Source organism: Neofelis nebulosa, chromosome 7, assembly GCF_028018385.1.
Source record: "Neofelis nebulosa isolate mNeoNeb1 chromosome 7, mNeoNeb1.pri, whole genome shotgun sequence".
Taxonomy (NCBI): Eukaryota; Metazoa; Chordata; class Mammalia; order Carnivora; family Felidae; genus Neofelis; species Neofelis nebulosa.
In genome coordinates, this window is record NC_080788.1 from 147,171,198 (window position 1) to 147,190,940 (window position 19,743).

Below are 19,743 nucleotides of genomic sequence, written 5' to 3' on the forward strand. Positions count from 1 at the left end.
TGTGGTTTTCCTATATATCAACTTATAATCTCTTAAGACAGGCTCTTCTCTACCTTGGGTTGAGAATCAGGGTGTATGGGACATCACCCTTAAGACTCTACAAAACCTGATTTATAGGAGTCTACAAGAGTGGCTCCCAACTGGAGGTGATTTTGCTATTGCCTGAAGAACATGTGGCAATGTCTGGAGACATTTTTGCTTTTCACAAGCGGTGAGGAGCTGTCACATAGTGAGTAGAGAGCTCATATGATGCTAAACATCCAATACTGCACAGAAGAGCTCCCTACAAAAGGGAATTATCCATCCCCAAAAGTCAATAGAACCAAGGTCAAGAAACGCTGGTCTACAGAAATTGCCCTAAAATATTTCTAAATTCTCAAGTAAGCATCTTATAGTCACATGCTTATCTTCATTTTTACCCTGAAACATCTTGCTGTGCTCAATTTGATCTTTACCTTGTAGCCCCTCATTACTTTGAGAGTCTTTTGCTGTCTTGAGAAGCTGAAAATGAAGAAACAGCTTTATTTTCAAATCCAGTAAGTCCTAACAATAGCACATGACTACTCACTTCATGAAACTCCTTCAAATTTGTTGTTTATTATGTGATATTATAATAATAAGCCATCGTGAAATAAAAGCCAGCTTAAGAAATGAACGTGGGAGTTCTTTCCCCTCCTGGATGGACGGTTAAGATGTGTTCCCGGAGCTGCTGATGCACAGAATTTGACAACGGAGCCAACACCAAAGAACCAAAGCTGATGCGTGTATCATGTGACAAGGCTTGAGAAATAAACTCATTATCGTGTACCACCAGTAAGGTGGCAGAATTGAGTTCTTACCACTATTCCCCACAGGGAATATCCATTTTGACAATTAATCATGGATGGGAGTACCTTTGTGGGAGTCCATGAGTCAAGTGGAGAAGTTCCAGCACACTACTGGAGAAAAAAATACAATCGACGCATTGAAAAAGTGACCTTACCTACATCACCCCTCTGTAGCCAGTATGGCTCAATGCCAAGAGAGACCTCCCCCCAGCCAATGATTTCTCCCATGTGGTAAAGTAAGAGCATGTGAATGAGTGCCCAGGTTTCCCGGTTGTATGAGATGCTACCCAAAAAGCCCACTACTTTCTTCATCCACCCAGAATGGTGAAGTGATCTGCAAAGCTGAGGAGTTGAGGAAGGCTGGGAACACAGCAACCAGGACTCAGAACTCATCAGATCATACTCACACTTCAGGGACTCCATCAGGAAGACCGCCCACAAGCCAGTGGGTACATCTTGCTTGCAGAACCCCTCAGTGGCCCACGGGCACCCCAGTGGCTCATGCACCTCACCTACCCTCCTCTTCTGTGGCTGGCTCCCTGCCCATCCTCCCATGGACAGCAAGTGTGAGCCTTTGCAGACAGCTAAAGAGCATGTACAGAAAACCAGCCCAATTCTGTGGGATTTGGAAAAGGCACACAAACTTGAACGTTCCAGGGCACCACCCTAGGCAAACAAACAGAAGGCTCTCAGCACCTGACTCTGCAGGATCACTAGAAAACATACAATCTCCAAACTCCTTCTCAAGAGGAAACAAGAAGTGTAGAGTGGGTGCATTCATAAGAAAGGTCTGATTAAGCCTCAGAATCCCTAGCCAGGCTGACTGGTGAAGACATCTCTTTCCCAAAGCCAGTTGGAGGTGACTGCCTCTCCAAATGTGAACACAGCAACACACAGCTTCAAGGAACCTGAAAAAAAATCAAGAAAACATTATGACATCATGAAAGGAGCACAATATATTTTCAGCAACTGACCTCCCCAAAATGAAGATCTATGAGTTACCAGATGAAAAATTCAAAACACCTGTTTTAAGGAATCTCAGTGAGCTACAAGAAAACACAAATTGACAACTCAAAGAAATCAAGAAAATAATACATGAACAAAATGAGAACAGAGAAATAGAAATTATAAAAAATGACACAAACAAAAATGTGATGGTTAACAAGAGGGGAGATGGGCAGGGGGAAGGGGGAAACAGGTGATGGGGTTTAAGGAGTGCACTTGTCATGATGAGCACTTGTCATGATGAATGGAACTGTTGAATCATTGGATGGTACACCTGAAACTAATATGACACTGTATGTTAATTAACTGGAATCTAAATAGAAACTTTAAAAAATAGAGTATTTAGAGCCCCACCCCACCCCCCAAAAAAAACCTCACAAAGAACCAAACAGAAATTCTGGAGCTGAGGAAAAGAATGAATGAAATGAAAAATGCAATCAAGAGCATCAACAGAAGACTAGATCTAAGCAGAAGAAAGAATCTGTGAACACAAGCATAGGTCATATGAAATCATCCAGAGAAGAAGAAAGAATGAAGAGTGGAGAAAACGTATGAGAAGGATAGGACATCATCAGATGACCAAAAGACTTATTATGGGAGTCCCAGGGGGAGGGGGAAGGGGTACAAAGCTTATTTCAAGAAATAACAACTGGAAAATTTCCAAATCTGGGGAGAGATAGGGACACCCAAGTGCATGAAGCCCATAGTTCTCCAAACAGATTCAACCTGAGGCGGACTCTGCCGAGACACATGAAGGAAAAAACTATCAAGGGGCGCCTGGGTAGCTCAGTTGGTTGAGCTCCAACTTCAGCTCAAGTCATGATCTCACAGTTCATGAGTCTGAGCCCTGCATCAGGCTCTGCACTGACAGCACAGAGCCTGCTTGGGATTCTCTCTCACTCTCTCTCTCTCTCCTCCTTTCCCCATACATGCTCTCTCTCTCAAAAATAAATTAAAAGGAAAGAAAATAACTGTCAAAAAATCAAAGGCAAAGAATTTCAGAAGCAGCAAGAGGAAAGAAACTCGTTACATACCCCCATTAGGCGATCAGCAGATTTCTCAGCAGCAACCGTGCAGAGTGGGGTGAGATATTCGAAATGCTGAAAGAAAAAACTGCCATCCGGGAGTTCTTTTTCAGGCAAGCTGTCCTTCAGAAGTGGAAAGGTAAAAAATTTCCAGGCAAACAAAAGCTGAGGAAGTTCCTCACCACCAGACCTGCCTTACAGGAAATGCCGGAGGGAGTTCTTCAAGATAAAATAAAAGGACACCAACTAGTAAACTAGGAATGTGAAAAACTACGAAAGTGTAAAGCTCACCAGTAAAGGTAAGTATATACATAGTCAAATTCAGAATAAAGTGTAATGGTAGTGTTTAAATCAGGTAGATCCAGGGGCACCGGGGTTGGCTCGGTCTGTTAAGTGTCCGACTCTTGATTTCGGCTCAGGTCATGATGTCATGATTTGTGGGTTTGAGCCCCGCGTTGGGCTCCACACAGTCAGTGCGGAGCCTGCTTGGGATTCTCTCTCTCTCTTCCTCTCTCTCTCTGCCCCTACCCCACCCATGCTATCCCTCCCCACCCCCCCCCGTCTCAGGAATAAATAAATATTTTTAAAAAATCAGTTAACTCTAGTAAAAACGGTAAAGGAAAATGTATTAAAAGAAACATAGCTCACACAATTTGTTAATGGATAACAACATTAAAAATGTAAATTGTGACATCAAAAATATAAAACATGGGGGCACCTGGGTGGCTCAGTCAGTTAGGTATCTGACACCTGATCTCAGCTTAGGTCCTGATCTCAGGGTTGTAAGTTCAATCCCCGTGTTGGGCTCCATGCCGGGCATGGAGTCTACTATATAAAATGTGGTGAGGAGTATAAATACAGAGTTTTTTTTTTATGTGATTGCAGTTAAATCGTTGTCAGCTTAAAACAGACTATTATAACTATAAGACACTTCATGTCAGCCTCACGGTAACCACAAAGCAGAAATCAATGGTAGAAGGCACAAAAGGTAGAGAAAGGAATCAACAGTCGGCACGGCAGAAAATCATCAAATCATGAAGGAAAACAGTAAGGAAGAAAAGACCTACAACCCACCCAGGAAAAAAAAAAAATTGGCAAGATGATAATAACAAGTGCTTACCTGAATAATTGTTTTCGATGTAAATGAATTAAATTCTCCAATCAAAAGATGCAGAGCGGCTGAATTCATTTGTTTTCAAAAACCCAACTATATACCTTCCTGAAGAGATTCAATTCAGCTTCAAGGACACACGTAGGCTCAAGGTGAAGCGACGGGGGAAGATATTCCATACACGTGAAAACCGAACGACAGCAGGTTATCCTTAGACAAAACAGACTTGAAGTCACAACCTGGAACAAGAGACAAAGAAAGTCACTATATGGCGATTACGAGTTCAGTTCACCAAAAGTTTGTAATGACTGTAAATGCATATGCGCCTGACATCGGAGTGCCCAGGCACATCAAGCAAATAACAGATCCGAAGGGAGAAATAAACAGCAGTGTAATGGTGGTAGAAAACACCAGTAGCCCACGTTCAGTAATAGCTCATCCAGACAAAACACAGACGCTGGGCTTGAACTACACTTCAGACCAAACGGACCCAACAGGCACATACAGGGCACTCCGTCCACCAGCAGCAGAATGCACATTCTTCTCCGGGGTCCACATAACATTCTCCAAGATAGATCATGTGTGAGGTCACTAAACAAGTCTTAGCAAACTTAAGAAGATTGAAATCATATCATGTATCGTCGCCGACCATGACGGTACGAAACTAGAAATCAATCACAGGAGGGAAGGTAGACAGCTCACAGATGTGTGGAACTTATACAACCTACACAATTGGAGAGGTATTTGCAGACCACTTAGCCGACAGGGAGTTAGTACCTAAAATATACAAGAAAATCATACAACTCAATAGAAGAAAACAGAATCCAATTTTTAAATGGGCAAAGGACCTAAACAGACAAGTTTCCAAAGACACAGAAATGGCCCACACAAAAAGGTGCTCAATGGGGCTAATCATCAAAGAAATGCTTGCAGATCAAAACTACGGTGAGATACCATTTCGCAACCACTAGGACGGATGGTCCAGAAAGACAAGAGGTAACAAGCGTTGGCGAGGATGTAGAGACTCTAAGTTGGCACAGTCGCTCTGGGAAACAGTATGAAGGCTCCTCCAAAAATTCAAAATGGAGCTACTCTATGACCCAACAATCCCTTCTGAGTGTGTAGCCAAAGGAAATGACATCAGCTTTCCCAAGATATATCTCCACCGCACCACCATGTTGATGGCCACGTTATTTACCGCAGCCAAGATTTGGAAACAACCTAAATGTCTATCAACAGATGAATGGATAAAGAAAACATTCTATGCAGTGGAATATCTTCCAGCCGTTAAAAAGACAGTGAAATCTTGCCCCTGTGACAACATGGGTAACCCTAGAGGACATTATGCTAAGTGAAATGAGCCAGAAAAAGAAAGAGAAATACTGTGAGATCTCACTCATATACGGAATGGTAAAAAAAAAAAAAAAAAAAAAGCCACGTTCACAGAAACAATGTAGAATGGCGGAAATAGGCAGGTGTTGGGCAAAGGGTACAAATTTCCAGTTGGAAGATGAATAAGTTCTGGGGATCCGGTGGACAGCACGGTGACTATGTATTTCATGCTTGAGTATGCTTGCTAAGAGTAGAAGTTAAATGTTCTCACCACACGCACGCACGCTCGCACACACACAAAGGTAATTATGTGAGTTGATAGATCGTGTTCATTGCGATAATCATTTCACAACGTGTGTGTGTATATATATATATCAAATCATCACATTGTATACTTTAAATATATACAATTTTATCAGCCCAATAAAGCTGGGAAAAAGGAATAAAATGACCAAGACCGTTAAATCTACCTGTATACCCCATCCTTACCCCATCACCCCGTCGACCCCAACGCCAGGCCCCTGGATAAGTAACTATCATCCAAATTTGTGTTTACCATTCCCCTCGCTTTGCTGTAGAATTTTACCACACATGTATCCTTAAAGGCACATTGCTTTATTTTGGTTTGGAGGTCTATAAAAATAATATCATGGCATGAATATTTTCCAGAACCTTCCTGTTTTTACCGGGCATCGTTTCTAAGACGATGCCGAACCTGACTATATTTCGTTTCTTATTGCTATATAATATTCCACTGTATTGCTGTATCACAACTTATGTATCCACTCTTTTGCTTATGGGAATATGAGTTATTTCCAGATTTTTGCTCTCATGCACAGTACTGCTCTTAACGTTCTTGGATATAGCTTCTGGCACGCATACGCCAAAATGTCTCTAAGCTCTATTAACTAGGACTGAAACGGGTGAGTCATAAGCACGCTTATCTTTTTTTTTTTTTTTTTTTTTTTAATTTTTTTTTTTTCAACATTTTTTATTTATTTTTAGGACAGAGAGAGACAGAGCATGAACGGGGGAGGGGCAGAGAGAGAGGGAGACACAGAATCGGAAACAGGCTCCAGGCTCCGAGCCATCAGCCCAGAGCCTGACGCGGGGCTCGAACTCACGGACCGCGAGATCGTGACCTGGCTGAAGTCGGACGCTTAACCGACTGCGCCACCCAGGCGCCCCAAGCACGCTTATCTTTAACTCCACAGGATATCAAGCCATTTTCTCAAGTGTGGCACCAACCCGACCAGATGGGCAACGCGGGTCTCACAGTCCCAGGTTGGGCAGCGCTCTAGGAGGATGGTCACGTCGTGCGTAACCCCACCCTAGCTGCGGTGACTTGGGATGAGGGTCCTGTCAGGTGGGCAACCCTCTCTGGTAGCCGGCAAGCACTCCTTAATGTGGAGCCTTGGCAAATCACGGCGCCTGACTTAATCACTTATTGTGGGGGCCTCCGCTTCAAAGGCTCTCTCTCCCTCTCCCTCCAACCCCCACCCCTAACCTCGTTTTGTGGCCACACCGGTGCTGTGTAATTCCCAGGCCTTGCGTTTTGAAAGTTGTTCAATGGGGCGCCTGGGTGGCGCAGTCGGTTAAGCGTCCGACTTCAGCCAGGTCACGATTTCGAGGTCCGTGAGTTCGAGCCCCACGTCAGGCTCTGGGCTGATGGCTCGGAGCCTGGAGCCTGTTTCCGATTCTGTGTCTCCCTCTCTCTCTGCCCCTCCCCCGTTCATGCTCTGTCTCTCTCTGTCCCAAAAATAAATAAAAAACGTTGAAAAAAAAAAAAATTTAAAAAAAAAAAAAAAAAAAAAAAAAAGAAAGTTGTTCAAACTTTCCTGGTCCTTGTAGCTGAAGGGCGTCCTGTGAGCCTAACGGGAGCCACCAGGGCGGGTCTGGGCACAACACGGTTGTTAATAAGCCGAGACCCGCACGAGACAGGTAAAGAACGGGCAGAGTCTCCAGGGCGCACCCACACCTCCAAAGAGGCAAGTGGGGTAGCTGACCAGGCCTGACGTGAGCGGGGGGGGGGGGGGGGGGGGGTACAGGAAGCTCCCCCTACCTGCCGGCCGCCCCCCTGCCCTGACATAACCTGACACTCTTCACTCTTCATCGGTCCACCTTCCTGGTACCCAGCCAGCTCACCACGTTTGAAAAAGCCAGGAAATAGCTTTGCAGAAACCTAAACTTCTGGGGAAGAGTGGGCCCAGAGCAGCCTCCGGCATCCAGACCGCAGCTGCTCCGTCTTGCACCATTCCCAGCCCTTCATCCCCGGCTCCCACGCTAGTGTCCCCCCCCAACCCATGAGAAGCTCCAGGAGGGGGCTCGAGGTGCCTGTACTTGGGGCGCCCCGAGCTCGGCTCCCGTGGGGACCTCCACGATCAGACACCCGCGGCGAGACCTCTGCGCCCAACCACGCGGTCTGGTCCCCGTTCGACACAACCTTCCCGAACGGGCGCTGCCCGGGCTTGACGGCATCCGTCCCCTCCACGAAGTCTAGGGACGGGAAGGTGGTGGGCGACTTGGCCGGGGCCCAGGGCTACGCCTCCTCTGCCAAGTGGCTGGGCATCTGGGCCCCGGTCGTAGGCCCCCCTTCGGATCATCGCCTTCATCGTTATCTTCACCCCTGGTTCACGGGTGATTTTCTGAGCAATTTCAGAGATCATAAAAGGTTATGGAAGTTACTAGTAGCTGCCCGTGGACTGAGACTGTCACTCCCCTCACTGCATTTTATGTACACGTCAGTCTGCAGTTGTATCTTCTAGATTTATTCTTTTGATGTTGACTGACTACTCCTGCTGCCTCCTCCATTAACTAGTCTGTTGTCCATTTTCCTCTTGGTTTGTTTTCTTATTGAGTTTTTTTATGTGTTAATAACACATGTTATTAATCCTGTGTTGTTTGTGCGCTGCTTCCGTCTTTTCCCAAATTCTGACCTTCTTTTTACTTTATGGAGTCTTTGGGGAGAAAGTTTATAATTGTATAAGTCAATGTCTAATGTCTAATAAAATCTCTGAAAATTCTTCTCCACGAATGTCATGCCCACTCCTAACCTTCTCTATTTTCATAAGGTTTTTAGAATGAGAGGTCTGTTGAGAGGGCACCTGGTGGCTCAGTCAGTTAAGCGTCCAACTCTCGACTTCAGCTCACATCATGATCCCAGGATCATAAGATCGAGCCCCCCCATTGGGCTCAGCGCTGGGCGCGGAGCCTGCTTGAGATTCTCTCCCTCTCCCTTTGCCCCTCCCCTGCTCACACACATTCTCGCTCTCTCGCTCTCTCTTTCTCTCTAATTTAAAAAAAAAGAATTAGAACTCTACGAGGAACAGACATTCGTATGTCTCATGCAATTCAATTCACAAACACAGTACACTTCCCCACTTAACTTCTTTTTTAAACATCTTCCAGAAGATAAACTTTTCTTTTTTTTTTTATTTTTTTTTAATGTTTTTTATTTATTTTTGGGACAGAGAGAGACAGAGCATGAACGGGGGAGGGGCAGAGAGAGAGGGAGACACAGAATCGGAAACAGGCTCCAGGCTCCGAGCCATCGGCCCAGAGCCCGACGCGGGGCTCGAACTCACGGACCGCGAGATCGTGACCTGGCTGAAGTCGGACGCTTAACCGACTGCGCCACCCAGGCGCCCCAGAAGATAAACTTTTCTAAAACTTGCTCTTTTTTATTCAACTTATTCCTACGTCTATTTGGTGGAGTTTTTTAATTGTATACTTTTAATCTTTTCATTGCCAGTGTACAGAAATACAATTAACGTTTGCTCGTTGATCTTGGATGGGACACTTCATTCAACCTTCATTATTAATGTATCTGTAGAGCCTTTTGAATTGTGCTATATACACATCATGATAATGTCTTACTTTCCAAAGAAATTCTTTCTTGCCTTATAGACTAGGGCCTCCAGTACCAGGCTGATAGAAGCAGCGATAGTAAATCTATTTTGTTGATTCTTTTGAAGGCAATGCCTCTGGTGCTTCACGGCTAAGAATTACGTTTGCTGTAAGTGAACAATACCCTTTATCAAATTAAGTTAGCTCCCTCTTATTTCTAGTTTTCTAATAGAGTATTTTCCCCCTAAAGAGATGTAAACATTCATCATTTTATTTTCTGTGCCTACTGAAATGATTGCACGTACTTTCTCCTTTACTAAGTTAGGGTGAGTGAATTCGATTTATAGACATTCTAATGTTACATGACCTTATATCCTCAGGATAAAGCCTGGTTGTATTTGCTTAGGGATTTTTGTGTTTTTGTTCTTTTCCTTTTTTGTCGTACCTTTGTTTGCTTGTGATATCAAGGTTATTATTGCCTCATGAATAAGTTTTGTGACCAACTTTCTAGTCTTTGAGTTTGTGAAAGACCAGAATAATCTGTCCTTGTACATTGCAATAGAACTTTCCTGGAAAACCAGCAGGCTACAGTGTTTTTTTAAGAGATAGGTTTTAGCCCTGATTTGATTTTTTAATTGTTGTAAAATTGTTCAGATTTTCTTTATTCCTGAGTTGGTTGTGGTAACTTACGTTCTTCTAGAAATTCAGCCATTTCATCTAAGTTTTCAAATATATTGGCAAAAGCAATATTTATAATATTCTATGACCGTATCTTCTGTATATGTTATTTTATCTTTTTTATTCTTAATTTTTTTTTTTTTTTTTTTTTTTGCATTTTAGCTCTTTTTTTTCCCCCAAGGAATCTGGCCAGATATTTGTCTGTTTTATTTATATTAAAAATTTTTTTTAATGTTTTATTTTTGAGACAGAGAGAGACAGAGCATGAGCAGGGGAGCGGCAGAGAGAGGGAGACACAGAAGCCGAAGCAGGCTCCAGGCTCCGAGCTGTCAGCACACAGCCCGATGTGGGGCTTGAACTCACAGACCTTGAGACCATGACCTGAGCCAAAGTCAGACACTTAACCGACTGAGCCACCCAGGCGCCGTTTTATTTATATTTTAGTAAACATTTGGTTTATTTGAAACTTTCTACTGTTTCTTTGTGTTCTAGTCCATTCATAGTCATATCTTTATTTTTATCTCCCTTCGACCTTTTTTTCCTTTTCTACTTCTTTACTACTATTTTTATTCTTTGTCTTATCTAAGGGCTTAACTCATTTTCAGCCTTTATATTTTTCTAATATAAGCATTCAAGGCTATAAATTTCTTTCAAAATACTATTTTCATGGCTTCCCACAAGTTTGCCATGTAATATCTTCATTATTGTTCAGATCAAAAGATTTTCAAATAAATGTGTTATAATATTTTATTTAACTCATGATATATTTAGAAGTATGGTTATTAATTTCTTTGAGGGATTTTAAATTTACCTCGTTACTAACTTCTGACTTGATTACATTATGGTGATGGAAAGTGATCTGTATAATCCCAGTTCTTTGAAATTCATTGCAATTTGTGTCGTGGCCTAAATGGTCAGTACTCTGTTCCATGTTGTTGTTTTTTTTTACCATTTTATGTATGCTATAAAGAAATATGTATTCTTGAATGGATGAATGCAGAGAAAGATCCCTTACCATTTTTATCATTTTAGTATTTGTAAATGATGTCACCTTTCTCACTCCTGATATTTGGTGCTATCAGTCTCCCTCTGCATACTGCCTTAGTAGTGTGCAACAAATTCTGATATGTTGTGTTTTCATTTTAGCTAGATTAAAATACTTCACAATTTCTCTTTGAATTCCTTCTTTGACCCATAGGTTATTCATAAGTGTGTTATATTTAGTTAAGTATTTGTGCATTTTCCAGATTTCCTTTTGCCGCTGATCTCTGACTTAAATCCGCTATAGTCGGATAAAACACTTTGTACCATTTGAATACTTTTAATTTACTGAGACATTGACTGACTGCGGACGGTCTTAGTGAATATTGTGTGCACTTGATGAAAATGTACCTTCTACTCGTTGTGCAGAGTATCTTAGAAATATCAACTGGGTCAAGTTGGTTGATAGTTTACAAGTCTGCCTTTGATGGGTCTTTTTCTTTTTTTTTTTTTCTATCAATTATCAAAAGAGGAATAAAATTATGGATTTGTCCATTTCTTCTTACAGTTCTACCAATATTGGTTTCGTGTATTTTTAAGCTTTGTCATTAGGTTCATGGACATTTAGGATTGTTATATCTTCCTGATTAATTCATACCTTTATCACTATGAAATGGCCTTCTTTATACCTAACAATAATCATTGTTCAGAAATCTAGTATTAATATAGCCACGTGGTTTTCTTTCAACTAGTGTTAGCATGCTAGGTCTTTTCCCCATCTATTCTAACTTGTGTCTTTATATTTAGTTTTTGTTTCTTATAGGAAGCATACACTTGTGCCTTGCTTTTTTCTGAACATCTTTGTCTTTTAATTCAGGTGTGTAGACCATTTTCGTTTAGTGTGAATATTGATGTGATTAGGTTCTAGCCTTTCATCTTGCTATTGGTTTTCATCTATCCCAACCCAAAGGGGGCTCTGGGGAAGATCAACAGATTTGAATGGACACTTAACCGAAGATGATAATTAGAGTGACAGATAATGAAAGCATATGAGAAGATTCTCAGCATCACTTTTCATTATGAAAATGCAAACTACAGCCGCAAGGAGGCACCACTGCAGACTTATTCAAAGTCCTCATCCTTAGCTAGTGCTGGTGGGGATGTAGATGAGCTGGAATTCCCACATGCCACTGGGGAGAATGTAAACTAGTACAAACACATTGGAGAACAGTTCCCAGCCTTTTAAACAGGTAAGCATACCTACCGTATGACCCAGCCGTCCTCTCCCAAATACTTACCCGAGAGAAAAGGAAGCCTTATGTCCATACAAGTGCCTGTACGTTTATGTCCCTATCAGCATATTTGTCACAGTCCAAACCTGGAAGTAACTAAAATGTCTACCAACAGGGGAAGAGATAACTTGGAATGGAATGCTAGTCAGCAATAAGGAGGCATGAACTGTTGATAGATGTTACGAGGGATCTCAAAACGATTATGAATGAAAGAAACCAGACACAAAGAGTACATACTTTATGATTCTATTTGTAGGAAATTCTGAATATTCAAACTAATCTGCAGTGACAGAAAGCAGATCAGTGTTTTCCTGGGGAGGGAGGAGTGAGGAAAGAGGTAGAAAGAACAGGATTTAACAAAGGACATGAAGATACTTTTGTTCATCTTCATGATTGTAATGGTGGTTTCATAAACATATATATGTCAAAACTTATCAAATTGTACACTTTAAATATGTGCAGCTAATTGTATGTCAATCATATCTCAATAAAGCTCTTTTTAAAATACATCTTAAGCTTAGAATTTATCACCAAGAGAATACAAGTAAGAATGAGGTCTTCCAAAACACTAGAGAAAATAAAATAGTAAACAGCTCACAAAGCCAAAGATGGGGAAAGAACAAGGAAAACAGAGCATAAATAACAGATGTCTCAACAAACATGTCTGTTTTGACAATACTCTAAGTAAAACAATCCAAATAGGCACTCTTTGCCCAAGGTACACCTAAAATAAAATACTTGAATGTTCAAAAGGAAAGGATAGCAAAGACGTGTTGTGAAAACCACAAGAGAAAGGGTCAGTAAAATGAACGTCAGGGAAGGCTGAAAAGGACAGACAATAATTTGGTTTGAGGAACTATTCAAGACCCAATGAAGGCATAACAGTGATTAACCTTTAAGCGGCAAATAACTCACCATCAAAACCTATAAAGCAAAAACTGTAAGAAATACCACAGTAAATTAATAGCTAAAATGTGAATGTGAAGTCCTGAAAATGTTAACCCCAGGGCCCAAGTTACATAAATCATGTTTTGTTTAGTTCTTTCGAGGGCTGGTAGCTGCATACCTGTAGGAACTTGACCCAAATGGCCGAGTCTTCCACAGATTTGCCTAAGAGGGAATTAGCATGCTCTGCAACTCAAATATTTTTCGCCAACATAAATGCCTGTATTAAAGCAGTCAGGAATAAATATCCACACCTGCCATTGCAGTGTGGTGAGACTATAACAAGAATGCTGACGATAATGAAGCCAGACATCAGCCGAGCCCCACCACTGTTTGCAATTTTGTTAGCCTCGGGCCCTGCACAAGCTCCGTGATCCATTAAAAGTCAGGTGGGTGCCTCTCACCCTTCTGCAAATCCCCAGGGGGTTACGCCCAAGGCCGCTGACCCCAGTCCTTCCACAGCTCCCAATACTGTTCTCCTCCCCGAGTCGAGGCAAACCCAGATGCAGAAATGCAACCCTTTTCCTTGTTTCTTCAAACCCTCCTCCCAGAGCCCCTGTGTGGCAGCCAAGTCCACTAAGGTCTGGGGAAGAGGAAGGAGTTTGAAGCTCAGATGGTCAAATGCCTCACACATCTAACCCCAGGATCCACCGAGTCCCCGTGTGTAGGGCCTTTCCCTGTGGTCAGAGCTCCTGCTTCCTTCCTGCCAAGTCTCGTCCAGCTGAGCCGAACGTCTCCCATCCCTCCCATCCCTGTCTCTCTCTCCAGTCTTCTCCTTTGGCAGCTCTTTGGGCCTCCTCCCTGAACAAGGATGACTCCGGTGCAGGAGGTAACAAAATGGCCCTCGTACCTACTTCAGAAAAAGTCCGTAAGACAACACTTGGCCTCTGCCAGGTCCTGGCCGCCTCCGGCTTCCTTACATCACGGTGTTGAGCCCTGTCCCAGCTCTGCAGGCACGTGTACTGCTGTCAGCCCCGATCAAACGGGGACACTGAAGCTGGGAGAAACTGAGACACATGACCGAGATCACAAAGGCAGTGTGCAGCCAGGATCCAAAACGGGATTCTCCTGCCTGCGGACGCCGGGGGCAGGAGGCTGGATATTTAAAGATGCAGATTCCTGAGTATTTTTGCAGCACCCCCAGCACCACGGCAGCTGCTCCATCTGGCTCGGGGTCGCTCTGTGTTTAAGCACACCACACCAGGCTTGACTCAAAGGAGAGAGAGAGAGAGACAGAGTGTGTGTGCACGTGCGAGAGTGTGCATGTGCATGTATGTGAAAGTGTGTGCATACGTGTTGTGTGTGTGCGTGTGTCCACGAACACTTAGGTCTGGGGACTGAGGTCCCTACCCTCGCCCCCACCTCGATGGCTATGTCATTCCTCTCAGGCAGCCCAAGGGGAAGGCGGGCCCCCCACAAGCCGCACCCCTGCTGAGTGACTCTCCCCTCGACAATGAGACGGGGTGGTCTCAGAGGTGATCTGGGTTTGTGCCCTCCCTCGGACTGTAGGCACGCCACCAAGGCTGGGATGGCACTAACCCCCATCCCTCAGGTTGTGGGAGGGGGAGACGGATGGGTCTGAAACAGTAAGTATGGCTTTGGAACCAACTTGGCTCTTCTGATGACAACGTGCCTTGTTCCAGATGGTTCCTGTGCATGTTCTCCTTCGTTAGCATGCTAATTTATTCTGACTCATCGCGAAACTGCTGCAGGCGGGGCTGGCGCACACCTCAATGCCACGGCAAGACCCGGGGGCCCGTGATTCCCAGCTGGAACAGGAGCCCTCCCTGGGGGCTGTCACCAACACCGGGTATATAGAGAACAGTTGGGGGCAAGGCCTCCGTGGCAGCCTGAGCAGGCTGTAATTTCCCCTCCGGTGGCCCTGACATTCTGCGACAGGATCGGGAGGGCAAGGCTGGAGACACAGGCTCTGCGAACGTTCACGCCAGAAAGTTCTGGATAGCGCACAAACGAAAGTTCAAACATAACGGAGGCATCTGAAACAAAGACCTGAAGCAGAGTCGGGAACCTGACATCTCTCGTCGGTCAGCACCTGAGCCGGGCAGGGCAGAACCTCCAGGTGTGGGCCCAGGCCCCGGGGTGACACCTTTGTCCTCTGGTCCCAGGGGGTGCCGTTCACCAAGGCCCCTGCACTGGGACACGCGGGAGTGCCACCACAGACCCCCACTTCCCACTGTGCAGGCCACGGCTCAGCCCAGAGACATTTCCTGGTCACCAGGATTGGCCCAGACTCTGAAAGGGGCACCCGGGGATGCGGTGTGACCTCTCAGAGCAGCCCTGCATCTGTGAAGTCCGGGCAAACACCTGGCCTTGAGCAGGACAGCCCTCGGCCCGGGAACCAGGGCCCCTTCCGTGAGGGGGAGGGAGTCTGAGCTGGGCGCTGGGGGCCCCCCCAGCGGGGCCGCCCTCGGTGCTGGTGAGGACTCTGGAAGGTGAGCACGGAGCAGGTCCTGAGACCCTCCCCCCCCAACTCCTGGGAACGTGATGGAGGCAGAGGGCCGTGTGTGGGGAGGACCCAGGGACCAGGGTGCCCGGGGCGGGCAGAGGCCAGAGCCCGTTGGCGTCCTGGGTACTTGGTGACCCTTGAGGCCCGGCCCCGCCTGCACTTCCTGCTGGGAACAAGCACGTCCAGTCAGGCCACGCTGCAGGGTGGCCGCTCACTCGAGTCTGTCACCAGCCACTGGCATCCCTCGGGAGAACCCCCACCGCCCGGGCCGTAGGAGCGGCCTGCCCTCGGCTCCAGGAAAAAAGGAGACGGACGGACAAGCAGGAGGCTGTGCTGTACCCTGTTCTGTCCACGGCACCCACACAGAACAGCATCCCTCCTCGGGAAAACAGGCGTGGTAGGCGGAGAGAGCGTGACCATCCACCCCCGCTGGCCGGGGACAGTCCCGGGCGCGTCTGGGGCCCTTAGTAGTTGTTGGAAGCACCGCTGTCCCCCACTGTCCTGCCTGCACAGGACACCGTCTCCCAGCTCTGGGCGAGCAGCCGAAGGCTTAGTGTGGGAGGAAGGCGGGGGAGGCGGGAAGCAGCCTGGCTGGGGTGGCAGACTGGGCGGGACCCCTGTGCAAGGTGATTTCCGAAGCTCAGAGGCTTGGACCTCGGGGCCCCGGGAGGGAGCCACAGAAGGGGCAACACGTCAGCAAGGTCTTCCGGTGGGACCCACCAGCCAGCCACGGGGATACCTCCTCCTTGCAGGGGTGGGGGAGGGGGCTGTCACGTCGTGGGGGTCACCTGTCCTCACCCCAGCTGCTGCACCCCCAACTCTCTGGCAGGAATCCACGTTACCGCTCGGTTAATGTGTGTTAAGCGGAGCACAGGCGCTAGACGATGAGCCACGGCCACCGACCGGCCACAGAGGAAGTGAAGGAGGACGTCCGCACTCACAGGTGCCGGGGGAAGTGCCAGGACACGGGGAGACCGTTGACCACAAGGCTTCCGGGAGTCAGGTCGGGGCTCTGTGGCTGCCACCCGGACCCTGTGCTGGCGGGAGGGGCTCGCACGCACGCCCCCCAGGCCGCACGGCCGAAGCCCGAAGTTCCGCCCCCTTCCTGGAGGGATTTGGGGACAGAGGCATGACCCCCCGGTCTTTGCCCCGGGAGCGCACTCACCAGAGGCACAGCTGGTCACCCGCAGGTGGACGTGGGCGTCGAAGCCCCCGGTCCTCGGGCGGGAGACAGCCTGGCACCTGCCGCCCCGCATGCAGGCAGATGGGGGCAGGGCTTCCTCCCTGCGCTTGTCTCAGGCACGTGCCACAGGCTGGCCCACAGAAGTCCGGATTGTTCCACGGTGACCAGGGCCACGTGCGGACTTCCCCGTGCGGCCCGTGGTGCCTGCCAGAGGGTGGGAGATGGGCCCCATTAGGAGGCTGACCTCCCCACGGGGCTGTGTGTCCAGGGGTCTGGCGGCCTGGGACTTGTCAGGACATCCCTCCTTGTCCCCCAGCTGCTAAGAGAGACGTGGCAGGCTCAGGGGCCTTTGTGGGCGCGGAGGAAAGGACGCACGGAGGAGTGCCCCCAGCTCCACGCGGCACAAAAGCAGACCCCACGGATGGTCTCCGGTGACCAGGGGCGTCCCCGGAGCCGGACAGGTGGGGCCGATGGGAATTCGGTGCAGGCCACTGCCGGGGCCCCTGTGGGCCGTGGGCGCCTGACGGTGGGACACCGTTTGCCGAGGTGGCCCAGCTGCCCGTGGTGGAGGGCGCTGTCCCGGCCACCGTGCCATCGGCCCGGCTGCGCCCACTCTGCTCCATCACCAAGCAAGTGTACCGTGTGCCCTTCAGGAACCCGCTGCCGCCCCTGGGGCCTCCTCCACGGCCAGCGGGGGAGGGGGTCCAGCCGGAAGGGGCCCAGTTCACAGATGGCCCTATGTGGTCTCAGACTGTGCCAGAGTCACTGAGGGTCCCCACCTGTTGCCTGCTCCCCAGAGCCCCACGGGGCCTGTTACCCGTCCACGGACCCAGCGCCCTGTCTCGGGTCTGCTCCCGCCATGGCCCGCACAGCCCCCAGGGTCTGCGGGCCCCTAAAAGCCTCCAGCAACACCACACGAGATCCTCGAAAGCCCATTTAAAGCTCATGGTAATTACTTCCAGGGGGTTTATAGCCCCAGAGAGTCTCGTAGCCACGCCCCGCCGTCCAGGAAGGCGATATTTCACCATCAAGGACGCGACCCTGGGTATTTACAGACGGTAATGAGACTGTCCACTGCTCGATGTTGCCATAAATAAGCAGGAAAGTGCTGAGTTTCACGCAATTCTCCCTGATTGCCTGGAAGGCGTCATTATTTTAATAAAAAAACTAATCAGCCAGCCTCCCCAGATCTCAGGCTCGGTGTTAATTACAGAGGGGCTGGCGGGCGGGAGCAGCGCCTCGATGTCACGGGGGTGGGGGCTCTCTCGTGTTGAAAGGAGGGAATTCAAAGAAAGAGGAAGAGTGTGCTCGCCTTCAAAGTAGCGGTGACGATGCAGGATGTCCTTGTGACCCCCGGCACGGACACCACTACCCCCACAGGGGGTTCAAGGCAGCCACACGCCTTTCTCCACGCCATGGTCCCCCGGGGTAGCCGGAGAGGGCCCCGCGGAGCTGTGTGGCCAATTCCACGGGAGCAAAGTGCCCGGCTGGGCTCCTCAGAAAGTGCAGGGGAGGGGGGAGACTTGGTTGTCAGGCTTCCTTCCCTTTTTCACTCCCCTCTGTGCTCTGCCCTGCTCTTCCCCCTGCTGGGAGCACAGGTGCGATGCTGGAGGTGCAGCAGCCCTCTTGTGACCATGAGGCTGTAAGCAGGACAAAAGCTGCATCGGGGACCGCTGAACAGAAAGACGGAAGGTATCTGTGAGCTGGGTTTGGAGGCCGCCTGCTCTGCTCCATCCTTCTCGTGCCACAAGAGACATAAAGCCCATTTCATGAAACCGTTGTAAGTCGGGTTTTATTTAATCCCTAAGCGGTGTGTCCAAGAATAATTGTTACTAAAAAAAAAAAAAAACCCAAAAACAAACAAACAAACAAAAAACGGGGTATCTGGGTGGCTCCGTCAGTTAAGTGTCCGACTTCAGCTCAGGTCATGATCTCACGGTCCGTGGATGGGTTCAAGCCCCACACTGGAATCTGTACTGATAGCTCAGAGTCTGGAGCCTGCTTCAGATTCTGTCTCTCTCTCTCTCAAAAATAAACATTTAAGAAAATAATAAGGCCACTGGAGAGGTTTTAAGTGGACTCATTTATAACTGCACCGCTCCAGGTACCTGGACCCCATGTCTTCCTGGGCACATGGAGGTCGGGGGCGGGGCTGGCTGTCTGACGTGGCTGGGCCGGTGATGTCGGGCAAAAGTGATGTGTCACTTCTGGGAGGCACTCTCTTGTCCTGTTTCGACAAACGTGAGAACATGTGCTGCGCAGAAGTCCCCCCTGAGCCCTGCTGGGAGGGCAGCCGGCCCGGGACCCTCTCGGGCTGTGCGAGGGTGAGGGCTCAGCTTTCCGAGTCCCTGGGGCTCGGGGTCCGCTTGTCAGCCTCTCCCGACTAACACAAGCAGAGGCCCCGTGTCAGAGAAGGTCGCGGGGAAAGGTAGGGGCTCTTCCTCCTGAAAAGCGAAGCCAGAAGAAAGTTTTCTGTTGAGCAGAGGCCGAGGCTTTCACGGCAGCTCTGCCCTGAGTTTCAGAAGGAACAGAGAATTGCACCCTCTGATTCCCGTCACTAATTTTTCCCAGTGCAAGTATTTGGTGGCAGGGCACGCCCCGTGGCCCGCCGCTGGCCCTCACCACAGGCCTGTGTCCTGCTGTCCCCGGAGGCGTCTTCCCCCGCCCCCCCCCACCCCCGCCGGGCACCACCGCGGCTCCTGGACAGGAGCCCGCAGGGGCCAGTGCGTCCAGGCTCTTCCCGATATCTGGGCCGTCCCTGCCTGCGTCTTCGTCGACCCCAGGAATCTCCACACGTCCCTGCGTCGGGGTCACACTGCATGTTAACGGGGTCCCCAGATCCGGCCACCGATGAGAGACTGACCGAGAAGGGCGGGGGGAGAGGGATGGCCTCACAGGCGCCTTGAGCCCTGTCCTTTCCCGGGGGTCCCGGGGCTCCAGAGGAGGCCCCAGCCCCCCCCCCACCCCGCCCAATTTGCAGACCCTTTACGTCTTTTCCAGTTAGCGGGTCCCCCACTGACAGCCAGGGCCAGGCCGCAGCCACACGGAGCC

At 48.4% G+C, this 19,743-nt stretch overlaps 1 protein-coding gene and 1 long non-coding RNA gene across 5 annotated transcripts in view; one reads left to right on the top strand and one right to left on the bottom strand.

The window, feature by feature from the left end:
* Positions 1 to 572: 572 nt before the first annotated feature.
* Positions 573 to 19,743, bottom strand: part of TMEM179 (transmembrane protein 179) — a 61,565-nt gene continuing 42,394 nt past the window's right edge. Inside the window, exons 4-6 of one of the 2 annotated variants that reach the window (XR_009264854.1) lie at positions 3,978 to 4,207; positions 2,867 to 2,980; positions 573 to 1,735 (exon numbers count right to left, since the gene is read on the bottom strand). The gene's annotated coding sequence lies outside the window, so the exon portion shown is untranslated. The remainder of the gene's footprint in view (positions 1,736 to 2,866; positions 2,981 to 3,977; positions 4,208 to 19,743) is intronic. The other variant, XR_009264853.1, reaches the window with a different exon arrangement.
* Positions 15,410 to 18,467, top strand: LOC131517820 (uncharacterized). Of its 3 annotated transcripts, none has more exons than XR_009264855.1 (3): positions 15,410 to 15,906; positions 16,339 to 16,512; positions 18,291 to 18,467. It is a non-coding gene; the product is annotated as an uncharacterized LOC131517820 (long non-coding RNA). The 3 variants fall into 3 exon arrangements; XR_009264856.1 differs by having other exon boundaries at positions 15,410 to 15,495; XR_009264857.1 differs by lacking the exon at positions 18,291 to 18,467 and adding an exon at positions 17,009 to 17,872.